At 35.0% G+C, this 24,561-nt stretch overlaps 1 protein-coding gene across 2 annotated transcripts in view; it reads left to right on the top strand.

The window, feature by feature from the left end:
• LOC136035658 (lysophosphatidylcholine acyltransferase-like) overlaps positions 1 to 20,923 on the top strand; it is a 29,255-nt gene extending 8,332 nt beyond the window's left edge. The window contains exons 3-5 of one of the 2 annotated variants that reach the window (XM_065717565.1): positions 4,202 to 4,388; positions 7,604 to 7,817; positions 20,658 to 20,923. The gene's annotated coding sequence lies outside the window, so the exon portion shown is untranslated. The remainder of the gene's footprint in view (positions 1 to 4,201; positions 4,389 to 7,603; positions 7,818 to 20,657) is intronic. The other variant, XM_065717566.1, reaches the window with a different exon arrangement.
• The last annotated feature ends 3,638 nt before the right edge of the window (positions 20,924 to 24,561 follow it).

Genomic DNA, 24,561 nt, shown 5'->3' with positions numbered 1-24,561 from the left:
ATTCTCAAATTGATTATCCTTTCAGGGACAGGGAGGCTGAAAATATTATTGAATTTGCAATAATATTAAATATTTTTTAATTAATTATTAAATATTATGAAAATAATATTAAGTATTATTGAACTATGTGAATAGAGTAAGATGGTGATCTATTAAACCTGTTATAAAACATTTGAATGGGGGGGGGGGGAGAGGGAATGTTATAACCAAATTTCAATATGAAAGAATAAACTGGGTTGAAATGTTTAAGCAGTAATCTATGAGTAGTTTAAGCAGTGGTCTATGAGGCCAGATTCGACAATATGGTTGTTTATATCTGAATCAGAATTGGCTAATTTCTGTCATTTGATCCGATAAAATTCTAATTCGATTGTCTATATTTGTCAGCATTAATCGGGCATAAACAGGTTTCTTAGAAAAAAAAAATTCATTTTTTATGTCATTCTTTTGCATTAACCTGGCAAAAAAAAATTATAATAAAAAAAAATGGTTGCTGCTACTTGTATTAGCCTACTGTATCCCAGACTCACCCAAGAGCGAGACACGGCTTTGTCTCGAAAATACCTGTGTTGATGGATGAAATTATGATGGACATAAAGTATTAAATGTTTTTGGCATTTTGATTGTGTAAATATTTAAAATTCTTGTTTTTTGGGGGGTGGGGAGATAAACCACCATTTTTATGACTATGGACATCTTAAGCAGTATATTTGTGTCCTTCTTTCCATCAGCCGGATAGCATTGGAGAAATAATTATGTCTTACCTATTTGCCTTACCTCACCCGCTTTCTATTGTGCTTTCTAATGCACTGTCCGACATTGAATAGTTCTTTTGTACTATGTCAGAAGATAAAATGGTATCTTTTGAAATAAAAGATTTAAATTTGCTTTTTGTTTTTACTATATCTCTATTGCTCTAAGCAAAGGTGCATGTATTATTTTTTTCTTTAAAAAAGGAAGAAATTCCTCTTTACATATTTAAAATTAGAAACGAGAAATTTATAGTTGTTTTAAACAATAGGATTTTCCAGTTTAATTTTTTAAAATATTAAATATGTAATTATTTGATAATATCTATAAGTTAAATCAGTAGACAGTCTCACCTAGCTGAATATATGCTGCACTTGCATCTACTTGAATACTAGCTCAGTACTTAGTACTTTTAATGTAGATTCCGTTGTAATTCCAATGTACTTAATGTACTTAACGTACTTCCATTTGAATAACCTTTTTATATCCAGTTTGTATTATTTTTAACGTCGTTTTCAGAGTTCTTATAAGTATGAGGTGCCTAACACCCCTCATTCGCCCCCTTTTTTTACACTAAACTTAAACTTCTGCGGCTATAATTTGAGATCCTTTAGATGCAGGTGTTTCCTAGTGTACCTTGGATAACACAACCATTAGAACCCTAGTCTTTAAATAATATTTTAATCGTGCTTTACAATGTTTTGATACCTAAAAATCAGTTTTCCGATAAAAATTACCTTTTCCTTTTAAATAGAACCTTCTTCTTCTTGCTGCGGGACTGGGCGTTTTAAGCCTCACCTGGCATCTGAAATAAAATTTGGCGTTAAAAATTACCCTTTCCTTGTAAATACAACCTTCTTCTTGCTGCGGGACTGGGCGTTTTAAGCCTCACCTGGCATATGAAATAAAATTTCGCGTTTAAAATTACCTTTTCCTTTTAAATACAACCTTCTTCTTCTTGCTGCGGGACTGGGCGTTTTGAGCCTCACTTGGCATCTGAAATAAAATTTGGCGTTAAATATTACCCTTTCCTTCTAAATACAACCTTCTTCTTGCTGCGGGACTGGGCGTTTTACGCCTCACCTGGCATCTGAAATAAAATTCCGCGTTAAAAATTACCTTATATCCCCCTCGTATAAGAAATTATTAATTTCGCTTTAAGTTTTAATATTGCTCCTTACTTTCAGTTGATAAAACTTGTTCTTATTTAAGTTCTGATCATTTTTGAAATGATGTCGATAAATCAAACCCCCCCATGGAAAATTCCACCTCTCTTGCGAAAAATTTCTTCATGGATAGTTCATTCCATCTAAAATCCCTCCTGGGAAATTCCTACAGACAATTTTATCCTCGCTAAAAATTACCCCTGGGAAGTTTTCCCAGGAACATTTTTCCTAGCCGACTTTTCTCTGAAAAAAAACTCAGAAGTCCTTCCCTCTGCAGAATTGTTTTCGAAAACCACCATTCCCCCATGGAAAGGCTCCCCTGGAGACAATTCACTCGCTGAAAATTCTTCCCCCCACGGAAAGAAAACCAGACATTCAAACTACATTAAAAATTTTCCCCGCAACATCTTCAAATATAAAATCGCGTCATCAAAGAGAAATTAAGACAAGTAAAAGAATTTCCTATAGGAGTTATGACAAACTCCTTCCGTTTGAAATTCTCATGGAAAGTTCAGCCTCGAAAACTCTCCTTCCCAAGAAAAACTATCCCTATGGAAAACCCTCCCCCTAAAGAAAATATCACCGTCTTCTTTAAAACCTCTGTATACATCACCATAACAAAACTATGCGCAAACAATGGGAGAATTTGCAATTTGCAAACAATGGGATAATTATAACTTACGGCCCATTCTCGAGAGGCTGGGGGATCATGTCATCCCCCAGAGGCATGGTTGTTGGATCTTTCAACTATACTGAACAAAATGGCTATCTCAAAATTTTTATCTGATGACTTTGGGGGTAAAAGAGCGTGTAAGAGGGACTAGTACCTCTTTTTTCTTTGGTCACTTAAAAAGAACACAAGAACTGTTAATATCGGTTTGAATGAGCCCTCTCTAAATCTTTTAGACCCATTGGTTCTTAAAGGTTACCTCTTGGAAAAAAAAAACAGACACGCGAAAAAACAATACAAAATCTCCAGATTTTTACAGATGGGAGCTTGACTCTACAGTTGGGTTCTCTGATATGCTAAATTCGAGGGCGCAATATTAATTTAAGGTAACTTTGCTTTTTTGGGGTCTTTCGCTCCTTTTTTGAAAATCAAGAACATTTTCTCATGCTCGTAGCTTTAATAGATAAAATTGAACTTAATTAATTTTATATATTGTATAGATAGAATTTTACATATTTTCTGGTTAAAACTCAATATTATTAGACTTTCACGAAGCTCCTTAGCACGTTAGCTTATTTTTACACAACAATCAACAAATCACTGCAAATACATGAGGCTAAATATAGACTGACCGGTGGTTTGCCACCGCGCCGGTTGTACCGGCTTTATACCGTCAATTTTTTTTTTACATTTCGATGTGTTTTTTATCGGTGGCTAGCTGCTTATAAATTGTCGTTACGAGGGGGTTGCTTCCACTTGAGGTTGCCCCTCAAGGTATCTTTTCTTGCACCATGATCCGTGCCGACCAAAAAAATTGACTTTCCTCCGGCCTGATTTTCATAGTAATTACTGAATTCATTTCGTCCAATGTTTCCAAAACTAGAGAGGACACTAGTGACTGAAATTTGCAGTAATAGGCTTTACCTTTCCCTAGCACTATCAGGGGCACAACAACAATGTTGTCATCACTATCGCGTTTACTGGAGTCATGCTACAATCAACTTGTAGCGTTAACTCTCTATAATAACAGGGGTTAAACATTAACTACTTTAAACCTCGGACTCTTGTGAATCTTTTATAATTTCGACCTAGTGAGTGGAAATAGCGCATGATCACCTGAATAGGTAAAAGGTAAAGGATACGGCATTAGACTTTATAGTCCGTACCGGCGGTGCTGATCTCCGTTTCTTGGCCCTTCAGCCAGGAAGTGCAATGGGGGGTTGGGGGCCATCCATCCTTTGCTTTCGCACACCCTTCCTGTTTACCTTCCCCAGATCACCTGAATGGTTTCGGGAAATTCTCGTTTAAATTTCGGATTTTATGATTATGAGGCATTAGTATTTCTGGTCTTGGAAACAGAAAAGAATTAAACAATTTTGATAAAAATCAAACCTTAGCCATCATTTTCTTTTCTGGCCTAGTAACTTTTGTATTCGGAAGGGGGGGGGGGCTATAAGTTATTGAAGAGGACCTTGACACTTGTTTCTAGTATTTATTTCTAGTTTCTAGATACTGAAAAAAACACGTCCCCCTCCCCCTAAATTTTGCGAATTTACGCCACCGTGCCGAAAGGGTTGACAATGTTTTCTGGCTTAACTGACCTGTTATTATTTAGAGAAATGCTGGACGAGACTCCTGAAATAGACTTAAATACGGATTGGAAAGATGCCAAAAGGCTTATCAAAGAGGATCCATGATATCTGAAATTTTCCAGCAGTGAACGCAAATGTGAGAAAGAATTCAATGAATACATGAAAGACAAATTGGCGCAAGCCACGGAAGACTTCACAATGCTCTTACAAGTAAGTTTTTTTTACTGTTATCGCCTCTGATTCCAGGGTACCTGTCTTTCATGATTCAATCCTAAAACATGATAGCCTGCCTAAGAATTCAAGTGGGGAAGCCTATTAGGCTTGTCACTTGTTCGCCTGTGAGTCCAGGCAAATTCAGTCCCCCGTTTTGCATACAAGTCCGTCATGAGTCAACCCAAATATCTTGATAATCCCTTATTTCTATCACTATCTAACTTAGTTCCGCCCTAGGATGGATGGATGTATGATAGAGTACCTATCAACAAGTGAAAATGATATCATTTTTACATTCCTCTCACTCAGACTACCTTTCTTGGCTTTTTCTCCAATAAGCCATGGCTTGCGAAAAATTTGCTACGTTTTTTTGTTTCTGTTTTGTTAATAGTTATAATTCTTTAAGTCTCTGTTGTGACCCTGTTGCAACTACGTTTTTTTTTTTTTTTTTTTTTTTTTTTTCGCTAGAACGTGGTAGGGGGGTGGCTATTATTAGTTCAACTTACTAATAACTTCTTATGTGTGAACGACAAGTTAACACAAGCCAATATAGACTTGAAAATGATATTGCAGGTTCTTTTGGCTTTCAACTTTGTGTGTTTTCCATGGTTTTGATGTCTTTTCTTTTTTTTTTTTTTTTTTTTTTTTTTTTTTTGTCGTGACATTGGAGTATCAGTCTCTTTTTTTTTTTTTTGCTGGGGTCTAGTTTCAGTACGATCTAGTTTCGTATGGTTAAAATCATTTAACTGGTTAAACTTCAACAATGTAATCGTTTTTTATTATTAAAATTTGGTTTGTGTTATTACCATTTACCTCATAAATTTAAATCAATTGTAATCAATATTCTAAATTGTAATTTAGAGTATTTAAGGCTCCTATTGAATCTGATTCTTGTTTTTCTGGATAATACAGCACTGATGATTTTAAATTAAGCTTGTCTAGAATTAATCTAGTTCTTCCTGATAATGCTATACTTAGTAATTCAAATTAAAATTTTAAAAAGTTGAAAAATTTAAATTAAGCTTTGTGTTACAAGTTAATAATTATAAGTTATTAGTTAAATATATAGATAACTTCGAAGACCACACTGCCTTTCCATGACGAAAGTAAAACAGTTCAAAATAGGGATGATACCTTTTTATTGACAGTGAAATATAAAATTATTTAACTGGATATTTCGAACACATATACAGTGTTCATCATCAGCAGTAAAACTAAAAGACATGAATAAAAATAAACAGAATTTATACCTAATAAACTAATTACATATAGTTTATTGCTCTTATTTTTTTCAATGCAACAGCCGAGGCAAATCTCCTTGACCTTTTCGGTTCCGGTTCATTAGATTTAACTGACGTATTACGTGGACAGAGGTCATAGCTCTTAGGTGAAGTGATATTTACTTTATTTGACCTCAGTAAATTATCATAAATTGAGTTCAATCCAAATTCACCTGTATCTCTGTTTATGGAATTATTCTTGAATAGAATTTTTTTTAATTTCGATTGTTTCCCTGAAAGTTTGCTTTAAACCTTGGTCCCTAGAAATCAAAGAAACATTTTCAAACAAAATAAAATGATTTGGAAAATTAAAGATATGCTCCGCGAGGGCCGACGTGAAATCTTCAGGTTTGGTATTTTGCTTTAAAGACGATGAAATGGAATTATGATGTTGTAGCAATCTCGTTCTTAAATTCTGGTTAGTACGTCCCACATAAGAGCTTCCACAAGTACATGGAATTTTATAAACCCCACTTTGTTGCTCTACGGAAGTCCGATCCTTTCCAGAATTTAAAAAACTTGCCAAAGTATTACTACCTCTTAAAGCTACCTTTAAGCCATTATTTTGTAAAATTCTTTTAAGTTTTTCACTCAAACCTGGAACATATGGTAGAGAACAAAAAATATCTTTCTTTTCTGTTGTTTCCAGAATATCGTCAGAACATTCTAGAAATTTTTTCCTTCTTTTCGAAAAAGTCTGGTCAACTAACCAACCCGGATAATGGTTACTTATTAAAATGTCTTTTAGCAATAATAATTCCTCCTCAATGAATTTTGGAGAACAAATTCTAAAAATGCGGTCAGTTAAAGATATGATTAAACCAATTTTTACTTGGCGGGCATGACCGGAGGAAAATGACAAAAATCTGTTATTGTTAGTAGGTTTTCTGTAAATCTTAAAATCCAGACTATTTTCATTTTTTAAAAGAAGGACATCCAGAAAAGGAAGTTTATTATCCTCTTCTAATTCTATTGTAAATTTTAAATCCCCTCCCCAAAATTAAGATGTTCTAAAAAACTTTTTAATTCCTCCACCCCATAATTCCATACTGAAATTATGTCATCCATATATCTCCTTCAAAATTTATGTTTTAAAAAATATGAATCTAACGCTATTGTTTCAATATTTTCTACAAAACAATTTGCTAATAAAGGACTTAAAGGGGCCCCCATAGGTAAACCATTTACTTGTTCGACCTCTGTCCACGTAATACGTCAGTTAAATCTAATGAACCGGAACCGAAAAGGTCAAAGAGATTTGCCTCGGCTGTTGCATTGAAAAAAATAAGAGCAATAAACTATATGTAATTAGTTTATTAGGTATAAATTCTGTTTATTTTTATTCATGTCTTTTAGTTTTACTGCTGATGATGAACACTGTATATGTGTTCGAAATATCCAGTTAAATAATTTTATATTTCACTGTCAATAAAAAGGTATCATCCCTATTTTGAACTGTTTTACTTTAGTTAAATATATAGTTAAGTATATAAGTTAATAAGTTGTGTAATGTGTTATAAATTAAGCTAAGTGTTTTGATTGATGTGCTATCTGTTCCATGATAATCATAGGCATTTCGGTTTTGCCCTTAATCAAATTATTCAATATTTCCTTACTCAGGCACGGACACTTGATATTTTTTGGGGGGAGGGAATGCTAAAATTGATTCATAATTCAAAAAAGGGGTGCCAATAAATTTGGGATTTGGAGGCCCCAATGTAAGTGCATCTTCTAAGTAATCACAGCTGCAATAACTTTAATTTTTACAAACTGTATTTTTTTTTCTTTTTAACGAAAAACATAGATTTAAACATTGTTTCATTCATCAAAATTCAACAAGGGCTCCTCCTAGAAATGAGATAAATAAAACGTGTGAGGCTCTTAGTAATGAGATGTAGGAAAATGAGATTTTGAAGAAAGTTTTTTTTTTAGGAATCAAAGATGATTAATCACAAATCAGTGACTTCGGTAAAAGAGTCCGAGCAACACCTACGAGATATAATCGACATTTTTGAAAAAGACAAAGGTATCATGTCCTGGAGCCAGTTGCTGAAGAGAGAACTGAAATGATTATGTCCTATCTCGAAGAGCTTGAAGCTAGAGGTCCACCTCCCCCTCCGACAGCTACAGAACCATCAAGGAGGAAGTAATTATTTTTAAATTTGTATTGCAGTACTATTACAATTGTGTTTATTCATTTAGAATTTTTGAGGGTATGACCCTCATGATAGTACCGATTTTGTTCTAAAAGCAATATCCTTTATAGGGATATTGCTCTTTTTCACTTGTGAAAAAGAGCTAGACATTTTCTAAGATTTCTAAGCAATTAGAGGAAATAAAGCAGACTCCTAGCAAACGTTTTGTAGCATCTTCAAGAAGCTACGGCCAGATATTAAAAGCGTTATCTTCCGCCAATGAATACTTGAGTACTTTTTAAATATAAATTTTCAATTTTAACATGGGATTTTCGAGTTCCATCAGTTCACTTAATCACGACTTTAATTTAATCATTGAACTTCCGACCGTTATTCTGCTGAAATTATGAGGCTAAACTTTATGAGCTGGGAATCTCTATGACGCTTGCAAAGTGTCATACCCGGACTCGGACTTTGGTATGATAGGTTCTGTCGGGGATGCCTGGAACTCCATTCCTGTTGGGACTCGACGGTCCTGTACCCTATCCTCCTTCAAGAAACTGTTAAAGAAAGTTTTATTGAAAAAAATAAATAAAAAAAAATTATAACATTGATCAGATATTTATATTTATTAAATATTTAAAAAGATGTATTTTTTAAATTAGATGTTGTGAATTTTGGTTCCTTGATGTCTTACTCTGGTGGGGATTGGTGAGTAGAATTCAAATATATCTTAAATATATAAGTGTGAATATACTTAATATTTATTTATATTTTTTCCCCAAGTAAAGGGCCATTGAGCCCTTTGGGATATTTTTGTTTATAAATGGAAGTATATTAGCAATAAAAGGAACTTGAACTTGCTTAGTTTATGAACTTGCTTGCTTAATTTATGGCAGTATAGTGCGAACAGTTGGGAGGAAATTAGTGTTTGATGCATCAACACAAATTAGTATTTGATTCATTCACACTAATTAGTGTTTGATGTATCGACATAAATTAGTGTTTGATTCGTTAACGCAAATTAGTGTTTGATGCATCAACACAAATTAGTATTTGATACATTCACACTAATTAGTGTTTGATGTATCGACATAAATTAGTGTTTGATTCGTTAACGCAAATTAGTGTTTCATGCATCAACACAAATTAGTGTTTGATCAAATTTAGTCTTAAGTTTCATCAAATTTAGTCTTACGTATCAAAAGTTACGAGCCTGAGAAAATTTGCCTTATTTTGGAAAATAGGGGAAAACGCCCCCTAAAAGTCATTGTATCTTGAACAAGAATCACACCATCGCATTCAGCGTATCAGAGAACCCTACTGTAGAAGTTTCAATCTCCTTTCTACAAAGTGTGGAATTTCGTATTTTTTGCCAGAAAACACGTCACGGATGCGTGTTTATTTATTTTGTATTTATTTATTTCTTTTTCCTCGGGAGTGATCATATCGACCTAGTGGTCCTAGAATGTCGTGTGAGGGCTAGTTATAACGGAAATTAAGAGTTCCAGTCCCCTTTTAAGTGACCAAACAAATTGGAAGGCACCTAGGCCCCCTCCCACGCTCAGTTTTTTCCCAGAGTCAACGAATCAAAGTTTTGAGATAGCCATTTTGTTCGGCATAATCAAAAAACCGAATAGCTATGTCTTTGGGGACGGCTCACTCCCTCATAGTCCCCGGGGAAGGGGCTGCAAGTGTACAGATGTTTTCAAGGGGATTTTTTTTTCTTGGTTGGGGAGGTAGTTACGTGGAAGAATCTTTCCATGGAGGAACTTGTCATGGGAGAAGAAAATTTCCTTGAAGGGGGCGCAGTATTTTCTAGTATTATTTAAAACAAAAAAAACAATGAAAAAATAAATATGAAAATAAAATTCAACTGAAAGTAAGGAGCAGCATTAAAACTTAAAACGAAAAAAAATTATTGCGCATATGTGGTGTTCATCTCCTCCGAAATACCTGCTCTTTACGCTAAAGTATTTTTAGTAATTTCAACTATTTATTCTACGGCCTTTGTGATTCAGGGGTCATTCTTAAAGAATCAAGACGAAATTTAAGCTTTAATGTAAAGAAAACACCTCATATACGTTATAAAAATATACGAATATAGAAGTTCGTTGCGTAAGTTAATTCGTTAGTTACGTTAGTTTAATAATAAAAACGTTCGTAAAAAAATTAAAAGTTCTAATTGCCTTTTTAAGTAGCCAAAAGATTGCAGGGCAACTAGGCCTCCTCTCCCACCTTTTTTTTTTATCAAATTCATCCGATCAAAACTAAGAGAAAGCCATTAAATAAAAGAAATAATAATATGCAAATTTCGTTTTAAGTATTCATGTGCGGAGAGCCAGAATCAAAACATGCATTAATTCAAAAACGTTCAGAAATAAATAAAAAAAAAACAATTTTTTGTTCACTAAAAGTAACGAGTTACATTAAAAGTAATACGGAGGAGTTACATTAAAAAGTAATTTCATATACGGAGTAATAGAAATTTCTCCGTATATGAAAGGGGCTGTTCCCTCCTCAATGCCTCGCTCTTTACGCTAAAGTTTTTTACTGTTTTAAAAAGTAAATTTGAGAGAAAGAGTCAAACTTTAGCGCAAAGAGCAGGTATTGAAGAGGGAACAGTCCCTTTCATATACCGAGTAATTTCTGTTCGTTTTGAGTTTTAATGTAGCTCCTTACTTCCTTTTAAAAAAAACTTTTTTATTTATTTAATTGCTCATAAAGATCGTGGATTGAATGAGGATATACACAAAAGGGTAGAGTAGCCAGGGTACAAGATATTCTTTCGTAGTAAAAAAAAAAGGTTGGAGAAAAGATAGGAAGATGAGTCTGAGAACTATGATCGTAGAATATTGGAAACCAAAGTAGTGAAAGCGATCAAGTGTTGCTCTGATACATAGGCACTTAGAAAGGCTGAAGATTTGTTAATTGTTTTCTAGAGTAACTGTCAAAATGTCTGTTTTAGGTATTAGCTTGGCAGACCATTTTTTGAATATAAATACAAAAAATACCCTAAAGTCATGTCTTAAAATATACACAAAAGGGTAGAGTAGCCAAGAGAGTAAATAAAGAGAGGTAGAGAGTAAATAAAAAAAATACCCTAAAGTCATGTCTTAAAATATGGCATATTTGTCTTCGAAATATATATATATAAGATGTCAGTTGATTTTATTTGTTTGTTATTAACTTTATTTTCTTAATCAACGACAATTTAAGAGAAAATTTTGTATTTAATTCAAATAAAGCAATGACGACGAACTAAAAACAAAAACAACAGCAAAACATGTGGAGTTGACGTTTTCAGTTTTTTTTAGTAATTAATGTTTTGCTTTTTTTTTATTTTATTACCCGTTTTTATGGCACTTGGTATTTACCAAGTGACACATAGCGATCGCAAATTCTTTCGGTCTGTCTGTCTGTCTGTCTCAGTTTTGCTAGTTTAGGCACTTCAAGATAAGCCAGGACAATAAAATTTGGCAGGCGTATCAGGGACCAGACCAGATTAAATTAGAAATATTCGTTTCTCCGATTGAACCATTTGGGGTGGAGGAGTGGGGGGGAGCGGTTAATTGGGAAAAATTAGAAAAAATAAGGTATTTTTAACTTACGAACGGGTGATCGGATCTTAATGAAACTTGACATTTATAAGGACATCGTGTCTCAGAGCACTTATTTCAAATTGCGACCGGATCCGGTAACATTGGGGGGAGTTGGAGGAGGAAGCCTAAAATCTTGGAAAACGCTCAGAGTGGAGGAGTCGGGATGAAACTTGGTGGGAAAAATAAGCACAAATCCTAGATCCGTAATTGATACAACCGGAACGGATCCGCTCTCTTTGGGGGGGGGGGGGTAATTCTGAAGTTTGGGGGGGGCGGTATTCGGAAAAAATAGAAAAAATGAGGTATTTGTAACTTACGAACGGGTGGTCAGACCTTAATGAAATTTGATATTTAGAAGGATCTTGTACTTCACCGCTCTTATTTTAAATCTCGACCTGATCCGGTGACAGTGGGGGGAATTGGAGGGGGAAATTGGAAATCTTGGAAAACGTGAAAATTGAGGTATCTTTATCTTACGAATGGCTGATCGGATCTTAATGAAACTTGATATATAGAAAAATCATATGTCTCGGATGCTCCATTTTCAGTTTGAATGGGATCCGGGGACATAGGGGGTTTGAGGGGGGAAACAAAAATCATGGGAACTGAAAATCTTGGAAAACGCTTAGAGTGGAGAGATCGGGATGAAACTTGATGGGAAGAATAAGCACAAGCTCTAAATACGTGATTGACATAATTTGAACGGATCCGCTCTATTTGGGGGAGGAGGATTTCCATTGCTTTGGTGAGTTCGGTGCTTCTGGACGTGCTAGGACGATGAAAATTGGTAGGCGTGTCAGGGACCTGCACAAATTGACTTGATAAAGTTGTTTTCACCGATTCGACCATCTGGGGGGCCTAAGGGAGAGGAAAAATTAGAAAAAACGAGGTATTTTTAACTTAAGAGTGGGTGATCTGATCTTAATGAATTTTGATATTTCGAAGGACCTCGTACCTCAGAGCTCTTATTTAAAATCCCGTCCGGCATTAAGCCTCTGATTTTCCTATTAAGTCAATCTATTGATCCTTAGAAATTTGCAAGAGCTCATACCATATGAGCTCTTGGCTCTTCCGACCTCGTCACAAGTACCATATAAGCTCTTGTTTCATTTTAGTCACTCATAAATTTTCGTAAAATGTTTTGTTGTTACTGTTGTTACTTGTTCTTCTTGTTACTCATAAATTTTCGTAAATGGCAAAGAAGGGTGTTCTAAGAAACGATAAAACGATTCTAATATTTCAATTGTTGTCCTTTATTGAGACAATTTCAGTTACATAAACCATCATACCGTTTGTTTTTGCGCAAGAAAAGCATCCAATTTTTTCATAGTTTGTTTTCTCAATTTTGTTTCATAGTTGTTTGATTACTTTATATGTGTATATGATTACATTAACGACATTTAGCAAAAAAAAGTTGTTAATAGGCCAATTGTCACCAAAACGAAATTCCTTTTAGGAGCAAGAAATATAAGTCAGCACCCATTTTAAAAGTTACAATTGCCAAAAATTACAAGCACAAATGTGTTTTTTTTTAGTCACTACAGAGCGCTCCTTTTGTTGGATAAGAGCCTTTTTCACGTATGGTTCTTGAAAACGATTCTTGTAAATTAGTAATTAAAAATAGTAAAATAAGCTGTCTGTTGATTTTATTTGTTTGTTATTAACTTTATTTTCTTAATCAACGACAATTTAAGAGAATTTTTTTTATTCAATTCAAATAAAGCAAAGACGACGAACTAAAAACAAAAACAACAACAAAACATGTGGAGTTGACGTTTTCGGATTTTTTTTTTCTTTTTTAGTAATTAATGTTTTGCTGTTTTTTTTTTTTTTTTTTTTTAGTTTGTTAGCTTGTTGATTTTTTAGTTTGTTGTTTGTTTTTTTTTTTAGTTTATTACCCGTTTTTATGGCACTTGATATTTACCAAGTGACATATAGCAATCGCAAATTTTTTCGGTCAGTTTGTCTGTCTGTCCTGGTTTTGCTAGTTTAGGCACTTCAAGATAAGCTAGGACGATGAAATTTGGCAGGCGTATCAGGGACCAGACCAGATTAAATTAGAAATAGTCGTGTCTCCGATTGAATCGTTTGGGGTGGGGGTGTGGGGGGGGAGCGGTTAATTGGGAAAAATTAGAAAAAATTAGGTATTTTTAACTTACGAACGGGTGATCGGATCTTAATGAAATTTGATATTTGTAAAGATATCGTGTCTCAGAGCACTTTTTTCAAATTGCGACCGGATCCGGTAACATTGGGGGGAGTTGGAGGGGGAAGCCTAAAATCTTGGAAAACGCTTAGAGTGGAGTGGTCGGGATGAAACTTTGTGGGAAAAATAAGTACAAATCCTAGATACCTGATTGATACAACCGGAACGGATCCGCTCTCTTTGGGGGGGGGGGGTTGGGGGGGTAATTCTGAAAAATTAGAAAAAAATGAGGTATTTTTAACTTACGAAGGAGTGATTGGATCTTAATGAAATTTCATATTTAGAAGGATCTCGTAACTCAGATGCTTTATTTTGAATCCAGACCGGATCCAGTGTCATAGGGGGGAGTTGGTGGGGGACCGGAAATCTTGGAAAACGCTTAGAGTGAAGAGATCATGATGAAACTCGGTGGGAGTAATACGTACAAGTCCAAGATACGTGACTGACATAACCGGAATGGATCTGTGCTCTTTTGGGGAGTTTGGGGGGGGGGGGGTATTCGGAAAAGTTAGAAAAATGAGGTATTTGTAACTTACGAACGGGTGGTCGACTTTAATGAGTTTGATATTTAGAAGGATCTTATGCTTCAGTGCCATTATTTTAAATCTCGACCCTATCCGGTGACAGTGGGGGGAATTCGAGGGTTAAATTGGAAATCTTGGAAAAGTTGAAAATTGAGGTATCCTTATCTTACGAATGGGTGATCGGATCTTAATGAAACTTGATATATAGAAAAATCGTATGTCTCGGATGCTCCATTTGCAATTTGAATCGGATCCGGGGACATAGGGGGCTGGAGGGGGTAAACAGAAATCTTGGAAACCGAAAATCTTGGAAAACGCTTAGAGCGGAAAGGTCGGGATGAAACTTGATGGGAAGAATAAGCACAAGCTCTAAATAGGTGATTGACATAATTTGAACGGATCCGCTCTATCTGGGGGAGTTGAGGGGGAGGATTTCCAGTGCTTTGGTGAGTTCGGTGCTTCTGGACGTGTTAGGACGATGAAAATTGGTAGGCGTGTCAGGGACCTGCACAAATTGACATGATAACAGTAATTTCACCGATTCAACCATCTGGGGGGGTGGCTGGAGGGAGAGGATGAATTGAAAAAAATGAGGTACTTTTAACTTACGAATAGGTGATCGGATCTTAATGAAAATTGATATTTAGAAGAACCTCGTGTCTCAGAGCTCTTATTTTAAATCCCGACCGTATCTGGTGATATTAGGGGAGTTGGACTGGGAAACTGGAAATCTTGGGAAACGCTTAGAGTGGCGAGATCGGGATTAAACTTGGTGGGAAGAATAAGCACAAGTCCTAGATACGTGATTGACATAGCCCGCGATTGACTGAATCCGCTCTCTTTGGGGGAGCTGGGGGAAGTTAATTCAGAAAAATTTGAAAAACTGAGGTATTTTTAACTTAAGAACAGGTAACCGGATCTTAATGAAATTCGATATTTAGAAGGAACTGATGTCTCAGAGCTCTGATTTTCAATTCCGACAGATCTGGTGATATTAGGGGGGGGGGTTGAGGGGTAAACAGGAAATCTCGGAAAACGATTAGAGTGGAGAGATCGGGATGAAACTTGGTGGGTAGAATAAGCAAATATCTTAGATACGTGATTGACGTAACCGGACTGGATTCGTCGTCTTTGGGGGGGGGGGGGTTAGGGGGGTCCAGTGCTTTGGCGAGTTCGATGATTCTGGACGTGCTAGGACGATGGAAATTGGTAGGCGTGTCAGGGACCTGCACAAATTGACTTGATAAAGTCGTTTTCCCCGATTCGAACATCTAGGGGGCCGAAGGGAGAGGAAAAATTAGAAAAAAGAGGTATTTTTTACTTAAGAGTGGGTGATCGGATCTTAATGAATTTTGATATTTAGAAGGGCCGCGTACCTCAGAGCTCTTATTTTAAATCCCGTCCGACATTAAGCCTCTGATTTTCCTATTAAGTCAATCTATAGATTCTTAGAATTTTGCAATAGCTCATACCATATGAGCTCTTGGCTCTTCCAACCTCGTCAATTTCAGTTACATAAACTATCATAGAAAAACTGTTTGTTTTTGTGCAAGAAAAGCATCCAATTTTTTCAAATAACTCGAAAATTTTCATTTCTTTTGAATTTTTTGTCTTCCTGGGAGGAGTATTATGGTTTTCCGCATGCCATTTCCTGTCGGCAGTCCAGTGTGTGCACTGTAACTGGTTCTTGCGGAGCTCATAGTTTGTTGGTTACATTATATGTGTATATGATTTACATTAACGACATTAAGCAAAAAAAAGTTGTTAATAGGCCAATTTTCACTAAAACGAAATTCCTTTTAGGAGCCAGAAATATAAGTCAGCACCCATTTTAAAAGTTACAATTGCCAAAAATTACAAGCACAAATGTGTTTTTTTTTTGTTTTTTTTTTAGTCACTACAGAGCACTCCTTCTGTTGGATAAGAGCCTTTTTCACGTATGGTTCTTGAAGATGATTCTTGTTAACTAGTAACTGACTGTACTTCTGAACACCTGCATTTAATGATGAAAACGCTCATTGACTAAAGAGTCAATTTTGATTCCAATTTACTTCAGTTGGAGAGCACATAAAAAAAAAAAAATAAAAAAGCTCGTCTTTTTTTATAAAATATATCCCGAGTATATTTTGACATCGTAAATCTTATTTCTTCTTTTGCACGCACTATATCAACACCGTATGTGTGACGTCATATTTATTGGGAATCTTTTCCAAATTATAAAAGCGTCAATGCAGTTTAGACAACATGACGTCATGCTTTCTATAAACATCATAACAATTGGACACCATGACGTCATTTTCTTAATATAAGGAAAACTGAACCAACAATCTCAATCATTTGAATAAAGTATCGCTAACTTAAAACATGTTCATTTTTAAAACCATTGTTATTGGGATTCCAGTCTCAGTTGCTGGAATATCAGCTTGTTGGGCTATTAAAAAATACATGGAATGCAAAACAGCTGAATGTTCAATAGAAGGTGAAGAAGCACAGAGCTCTGAAGGCAACCAGGAGAGTGAACCAAATCCAACTGTTGTCGAAATAGAAAAGAACGAAGACCATAGTTACACACGTAAAGAAGAACCCGAAGAGAAAAAATGCTGGAAAAATCTGGGTCCTGTTTGCAAGAGTGCAGCCTCTATTTGCAAGAGCGTAAAATCTTTTTTGAAGACCGCAGCCTCATGCAGTACTGTTAACGTAAGCAAATGTGATGTAGGTCAGGTCAAACTTGATACAAACCCCTTTAGACATAGAATAAATCTTTCTATCTATGATAAAATGAAGATGTGTATCTCGTCTATTGTCCTTATTCCTCTGAGAGTGATTGGTGTTGCCACTTGCCTAGTTACATCTTATTCGATTGCTTCTATTGGGCTTTTGGGTACAACTGAGGAAGAACTAAAATCAAAGCCTATGCAAGGATGGAGACGAACGCTGCGAGCCATTGTATCTAAAATAATGGTTGGGCTCTTTTATTGTTCTGGTTTCAGAGTAAGAGTAAAAGGGAGACAAGCGATGGCAAGAGAAGCACCCATTCTGGTACTGGCACCACATTCGTCGGTTTATGATTCGCTTGTAGTTTTCTTCCTAGGGTCACCTTCCATTGTTGCAAAAGAAGAAGTGAAGAAATTGCCGTTTTTTGGAAAATTGGTCAATTTTACTCAGCCAATATATGTGGATAGAGAAGATCCCAATTCTTGATTAAAAACGATTCAAGAGATGGTGCGTCGAGCAACATCTGAGGATTCCTGGTAACAGACTTTGATATTTCCTGAGGGAACCTGTTCAAACGGGAAATCTCTAATCACTTTCAAGCCTGGTGCATTTTATCCTGGAGTTGCTGTACAACCTGTGTGCATTAGGTATCCTAATAGGCTTGACACTCCAACTTGGACTTGGGATGGACCTGAAGCATGGAAGACTGTATTGTACACTATGACCCAGTTTGTTACTTATGCTGAAATCGAATTTTTACCTCCATATGTTCCGTCAGATGAAGAGAAAAGAGAACCGAAAATGTTTGCCTCTAATGTACGCTCTGAAATGGCCAAATGCCTTGAAGTACCCATTGTCGATTATTCCTTTGAAGATTGTCAACTTATGATGAAAGCAACCAAATTGGAATTGCCAAGTGAATCGGGCTTGATAGGAGTGGCCAACTTAAGATCCAAATATGGATTTGATAGAAAAGACCTGGAGGCAGACCTAGATAGCTTCGCCAAGATTGCAAATAAAAAGGATGGGGTTATTAGACTTCAAGATTTGGCTTCTTACTTGAAAATACATGGCAATAGCCCTTGCCTTATGCAAATATTTAAAGCCTATGATCAGGATTCTAAAGGTTTTATAACCTTTAAGGAGTTCATCGTCGGCAAAAGGTCTGCTTCACTTCCTTGCCATCAAAGAACAAAATGTGAAAGCTGCCTTTCAGCTTCCGGAGAGTGGAAAGAAAGGCTATGTACATTTTTTGACAAAAACATTGCGGGTCTCTCTGCATAGCTTATCAAGATTGTATGATTGACTATTGTATTGTACTGAGTATATTAAGATTGTACTGAGATTGTATTGATTGAAGCTGGTTGAGCAGTTAAAGCTGATTCAAGTATTATAACTATTGTTTCGATTAATATTTTTAATAAAGTTATTGCACAAAAAAATTTATTTTATTGAGAAGTACAGTTATTGAGAATTACAAATTATTTAGAATTACAGCCCCCCCCCCTGCTTGAACTAAGAGGAAAAACACTTTTCTGCGTGGGAAGAAGAGTTTTGTCCCCCTTTTTTCACTGGAGCACCATAGAGAGCTGTTTAAGGGTTTTTTTTTTTATCTACGAGCTTTACTAAAATTCGTCTTGGTAATGCCGTTATAAAATGCGATATATCACCAATATTGACACTTTTTGGGTCATTTTTTTAGCAGAAAGAATGGGAAGCAGTTGAATAGAATGAAATGGTTTTTAATCTTTTGTTAATTCTTATGTGTGTTTTGTTTTATGCTGCTTTAATGCAAAACAGTTCCTCCTACCTCCTTTTCTAAGAAAAACAAAAAATTATCTTTCTGTCTATATTTGAAATTAGCAAAACTTTTCATTCGCAGGGCCCAGACACGCTTGAATTTTTTGGTACCGGAGGTTACCAGAAGCTAAACGACATGTCAAAAAAAACTGTCTCGTAAGAAAAATTTGCCGTAATTGTGTTTTTGTGCTGACTCAGGAATTATTATTCGGTTCGTCTTAGCAGTAAGTTTTTTTGCGGAGACAAATGTATAGGAGTTTATAAAACCAGCTTGAAATGATGACAAGTCTCCTTCTCTTTTTTATAAAACAAATAAAAGTTATGTTTTAACTGAAAGCAAGGAGCAACATTAAAACTTAAAAAGGAACAGGAATCATTTCGTATACGAAAGAAGCTGTCCCTTCCTCGACGCCTCGCTCTTTACGGTAAAGTTGTTTATTGTTTTAAAAAGTACAGCTGTGACAAAGAGTCAAACTTTTAGAGCGACTAAGTTTTAATGTCGCTCTTTACTTTCAGTTAAAAAAAATGTTGTTTTTTTTTGTTTAATATTAGTAGAAGCAGTTCTTTGTCTGTGTAATTTAATTTAGAACACGATAATCCATTGTCTACGGTTGTAAATTTTGAGGCATTAGTATTTCTGGTCTTGGAAACAGAAAAGAATTAGAAAATTTTGATTAGCCTGCCTAAGAATTCAAGTAGGGAAGCCTATTAGGCTTGTCACTTGTTCGCCTGTGAGTCCAGGCAAATTCAGTCCCCCGTTTTGCATACAAGTCCGTCATGAGTCAACCCAAATATCTTGATTATCCCTTAGTTCTATCACTATCTACCTTAGTTCCGCCCTAGCATGGATGGATGTATGATAGAGTACCTATCAACAAGTGAAAATGATATCATTTTTACATTCCTCTCACTCAGACTATCTTTCTTGGCTTTTTCTCCAATTAGCCATGGCTTGCGAAAAATTTGCTACTTTTTTTGTTTCTGTTTTGTTAATAGTTATAATTCTTTAAGTCTCTGTTGTGACCCTGTTGCAACTACGTTTATTTTATTTTATTTTATTTATTTTTTTTTTTACTAGAACGTGGTAGGGGGGTGGCTATTATTAGTTCAACGTACTAATAACTTCTTATGTGTGAACGACAAGTTAACACAAGCCAATATAGACTTGAAAATGATATTGCCGATTCCTTTGGCTTTCAACTTTGTGTGTTTTCCATGGTTTTCATATCGTTTTTTTTTTTTTTTTTTGTCCTGATATTGGAATATCAGTTTCTCTCTCTCTTTTTTCTTTTTTTTTTTTTTTTTTTTTTTTTTTTTTTTTTTTTTTTTTTTTTTTTTTTTTTTTTTTTTTTTTTTTTGCTGGGGTCTAGTTTCAGTACGACCTAGTTTCATACGGTTAAAATCATTTAACTGGTTAAACTTCAACAATGTAATCGTTTTTTATTATTAAATTTTGGTTTACCTCATAAATTTAAATCAATTGTAAAATTATAAAAAGTTGAAAAATTTAAATTAAGCTTTGTGTTATAAGTTAATAAGTATAAGTTATTAGTTAAATATTTAGTTAAGTATATAATTTAATAAGTTGTGTAATGTGTTATAAATTAAGCTAAGCGTTTTGATTGATGTGCTAGCTGTTCCATGATAATCATAGGCATTTCGGTTTTGCCCTTATTCAAATTATTCATCCTTACTCAGGCACGGACACTTGATATTTTTTGGGGGGAGGGAATGCTAAAATTGATTCATAATTCAAAAAAGGGGTTCCAATAAATTTGGGATTTGGAGGCCCCAATGTAAGTGCATCTTCTAAGTAATCACAGCTGCAATAACTTTAATTTTTACAACCTGTATTTTTTTTTTTTACGAAAAACATAGATTTTAACATTGTTTCATTCTTCAAAATTCAACAAGGGCTCCTCCTAAAAACGATATAAATAAAACGTGTGAGGCTCTTAGTAATGACATGTAGGAAAATGAGATTTGAAGAAAGTTTTTTTTTAGGAATCAAAGATAATTAATCACAAATCAATGACTTCGGTAAAAGAGTCCGAGCAACACCTACGAGATATAATCGACATTCTTAAAAAAGACAAAAGGTATCATGTCCTGTAGCCAGTTGCTGAAGAGAGAACTGAAATGATTATGTCCTATCTCGAAGAGCTTGAAGCTAGAGGTCCACCTCCCCCTCCGACAGCTACAGAACCATCAAGGAGGAAGTAATTCTTTTTAAATTTGTATTGCAGTGCTATTACAAATGTGTTAATTCATTTAGAATTTTTTATCATGGGTTTTTATCACATCACAGTTCAAAGTGGTTGTTGGAAGTTTCTTTTCTTTTTGATTTTTCTTTCTTTTCTTTTCTTTTTCCTTTTTTTTTCTTTTTCCTTTTTTTCTTTTTTTTATCAATGAAGATAGTTAGTCAATGACATCAGTTTACAATGCAACTACGAAGAAGAAATATATTGATTATGTATCAATGAAAATAGTTTAAATAGTCAATGACATATCAAATAGTCATTGTCAACAGATTCTCAAATTGATTATCCTTTCAGGGACAGGGAGGCTGAAAATATTATTGAATTTGCAATAATATTAAATATTATTTAATTAATTATTAAATATTATGAAAATAATATTAAGTATTATTGAACTATGTGAATAGAGTAAGATGGTGATCTATTAAACCTTTTATAAAACATTTGAATGGGGGGGGGAGAGGGAATGTTATAACCAAATTTCAATATGAAAGAATAAACTGGGTTGAAATGTTTAAGCAGTAATCTATGAGTAGTTTAAGCAGTGGTCTATGAGGCCAGATTTGACAATATGGTTGTTTATATCTGAATCAGAATTGGCTAATTTCTGTCATTTGATCCGATAAAATTCTAATTCGATTGTCTATATTTTTCAGCATTAATCGGGCATAAACAGGTTTCTTAGAAAAAAAAAAATTGCCAAAAATTACAAGCACAAATGTGTTTTTTTTAGTCACTACAGAGCGCTCCTTTTGTTGGAATAGAGCCTTTTTCACGTATGGTTCTTGAAAACGATTCTTGTAAATTAGTAATTAAAAATAGTAAAATAAGCTGTCTGTTGATTTTATTTGTTTGTTTTTAACTTTATTTTCTTAATCAACGACAATTTAAGAGAAATTTTTTTATTTAATTCAAATAAAGCAAAGACGACGAACTAAAAACAAAAACAACAGCAAAACATGTGGAGTTGACGTTTTCGGATTTTTTTTTCTTTTTTAGTAATTAATGTTTTGCTGTTTTTTTTTTAGTTTGTTAGCTTGTTGATTTTTTAGTTTGTTGTTTTTTTTTTTTTTTAGTTTATTACCCGTTTTTATGGCACTTGATATTTACCAAGTGACTATAGCGATCGCAAATTTTTTTGGTCTGTCTGTCTGTAGTGGTTTTGCTAGTTTAGGCACTTCAAGATAAGCTAGGACGATGAAATTTGGCAGGCGTATCAGGGACCAGACCAGATTAAATTAGAAATAGTCGTGTCTCCGATTGAACCGTTTGGGGTGGGGGTGTAGGGGGGAGCGGTTAATTGGGAAAAATTAGAAAAAATAAGGTATTTTTAACTTACGAACGGGTGATCGGATCTTAATAAAATTTGATATTTGTAAAGATATCGTGTCTCAGAGCACTTATTTCAAATTGCGACCGGATCCGGTAACATTGGGGGGAGTTGGAGGGGGAAGCCTAAAATCTTGGAAAACGCTTAGAGTGGAGGGGTCGGGATGAAACTTGGTGGGAAAAAAAAGCACAAATCCTAGATACCTGATTGATACAACCGGAACGGATCCACTCTCTTTGGGGGTGGGGGGGGGGTAATTCTGAAAAATTAGAAAAAAATGAGGTATTTTTAACTTACGAAGGAGTGATTGGATCTTAATGAAATTTCATATTTAGAAGGATCTCGTAACTCAGATGCTTTATTTTGAATCCAGACCGGATCCAGTGTCATAGGGGGGAGTTGGTGGGGGACCGGAAATCTTGGAAAACGCTTAGAGTGAAGAGATCATGATGAAACTCGGTGGGAGTAATACGTACAAGTCCAAGATACGTGACTGACATAACCGGAATGGATCTATTATTTTCATTTGAAAAATTCTTATATATTATTTAGTTTGGTTTATTTGGATTGTAACCTTATATGTACAAAGGTATGGCCCAGTGTTGCCAAATGTCTGGCTTTTAATCATGCCCCTAAAGTACCATTTTTCTAATGAAATTTCACTGAATGTACAATTTTCTCTAAAAAAAAATGTGCCAATTTGAAAATTTAAGTGAGCAACTGCCTCAAAAAAGCACCCAAATGGCGCAAATTCACCCCAGATGGCAACTCTGGTATGACCCTCAGGACAGGGATCAGAAAATTTTTCCAGGGAGGGGGTGAGAGCAAAAAAAGTAAATTTTTAGACAGTATTTTCTAACTTTCCCTAGGAGGTGGATTCCAGAGTATATCTGGAATAAGACAGCCCACACTTTTATTATGTTTGTCTCTTATCTGTTTGTGCTGTACATGCCTGTAGCAGGTGTGTTCATGGATAAGGTCCTTGGGATGTCAGGGATACTTTATTTTTTACTCACCATCTACTCTTAGAGAAATATAAAAGCGTATTTGTAAGGGTATTGTTCCCGGGTGGTCTTCAACTGGAAGTGCCTAAAGTAGCAAAACCAGAACCGACAGCGTTTGCGATTGCTGGTTGCAGCAATCGGTTGCTGCGATTGCAGCATTGCTATATGTCACCTGGTTAATACCAAGTGCCATAAAAAAAAACATTAATTACTAAAAAAAAAGATAATCCGAAAACGTCAGCTCCACATGTTTTGTTGTTGTTTTATGGCATTAACAAAGTGACATGTAGCAATCGCAAATTCTGTTGGTCTGTCAGTCCTGGTTTTGTTACTTACATTAACATTACATTACATTAACGACATTTAGCAAAAAAAAAAGTTGTTAAATGGCCAATTTTCACCAAAACGAAATTCCTTTTAGCAGCCAGAAATATAAGTCAGCACCCATTTTAAAAGTTACAACTGTAAATAATTACAAGCACAAATGTGTTTTTTTAGTCACTACAGAGCGCCTCTGTTCTTGGATAAGAGCCTTTTTCAGGTATGGTTCTTGAAGATGATTCTTGTTTACTAGTAACTGACTGTACTTCTGAACACCTGCATTTAATGATGAGAAAGCTCATTGACTAAAGAGTCAATTTTGATTCCAATTTACTTCAGTTGGAGAGCACATAAAAAAAATAAAAAAGCTCGTCTCTTTTTATTAAATATATCCCGAGTATATTTTGACATCGTAAATCTTATTTCTTCTTTTGCACGCACTATATCAACACCGTTTATGTGACGTCATATTTATTGGGAATCTTTTCCAAATTATAAAAGCATCAATGCAGTTTAGAAAACATGACGTCATGCTTTCTATAAACATCATAACAATTGGACACCATGACGTCATTTTCTTAATATAAGGAAAACTGAACCAACAATCTCAATCATTTGAATAAAGTATCGCTAACTTAAAACATGTTCATTTTTAAAACCATTGTTATTGGGATTCCAGTCTCAGTTGCTGGAATATCAGCTTGTTGGGCTATTAAAAAATACATGGAATGCAAAACAGCTGAATGTTCAATAGAAGGTGAAGAAGCACAGAGCTCTGAAGGCAACAAGGAGAGTGAACCAAATCCAAGTGTTGTCGAAATAGAAAAGAACGAAGACCATAATTACACACGTAAAGAAGAACCCGAAGAGGAAAAATGCTGGAAAAGACCACAGCCTCATGCAGTACTGTTACCGGAAGCAAATGTGATGTAGGCCAGGTCAAACTTCAAACAAATCCCTTTAGACATAGAATAACTCTTTCTATCTATGATAAA

The sequence above is a fragment of the Artemia franciscana genome, chromosome 14 (assembly GCF_032884065.1).
Source record: "Artemia franciscana chromosome 14, ASM3288406v1, whole genome shotgun sequence".
Taxonomy (NCBI): Eukaryota; Metazoa; Arthropoda; class Branchiopoda; order Anostraca; family Artemiidae; genus Artemia; species Artemia franciscana.
The sequence above is the reverse complement of the archived record's forward strand: the minus strand, read 5'-3'. Positions and strand labels throughout refer to the sequence as shown.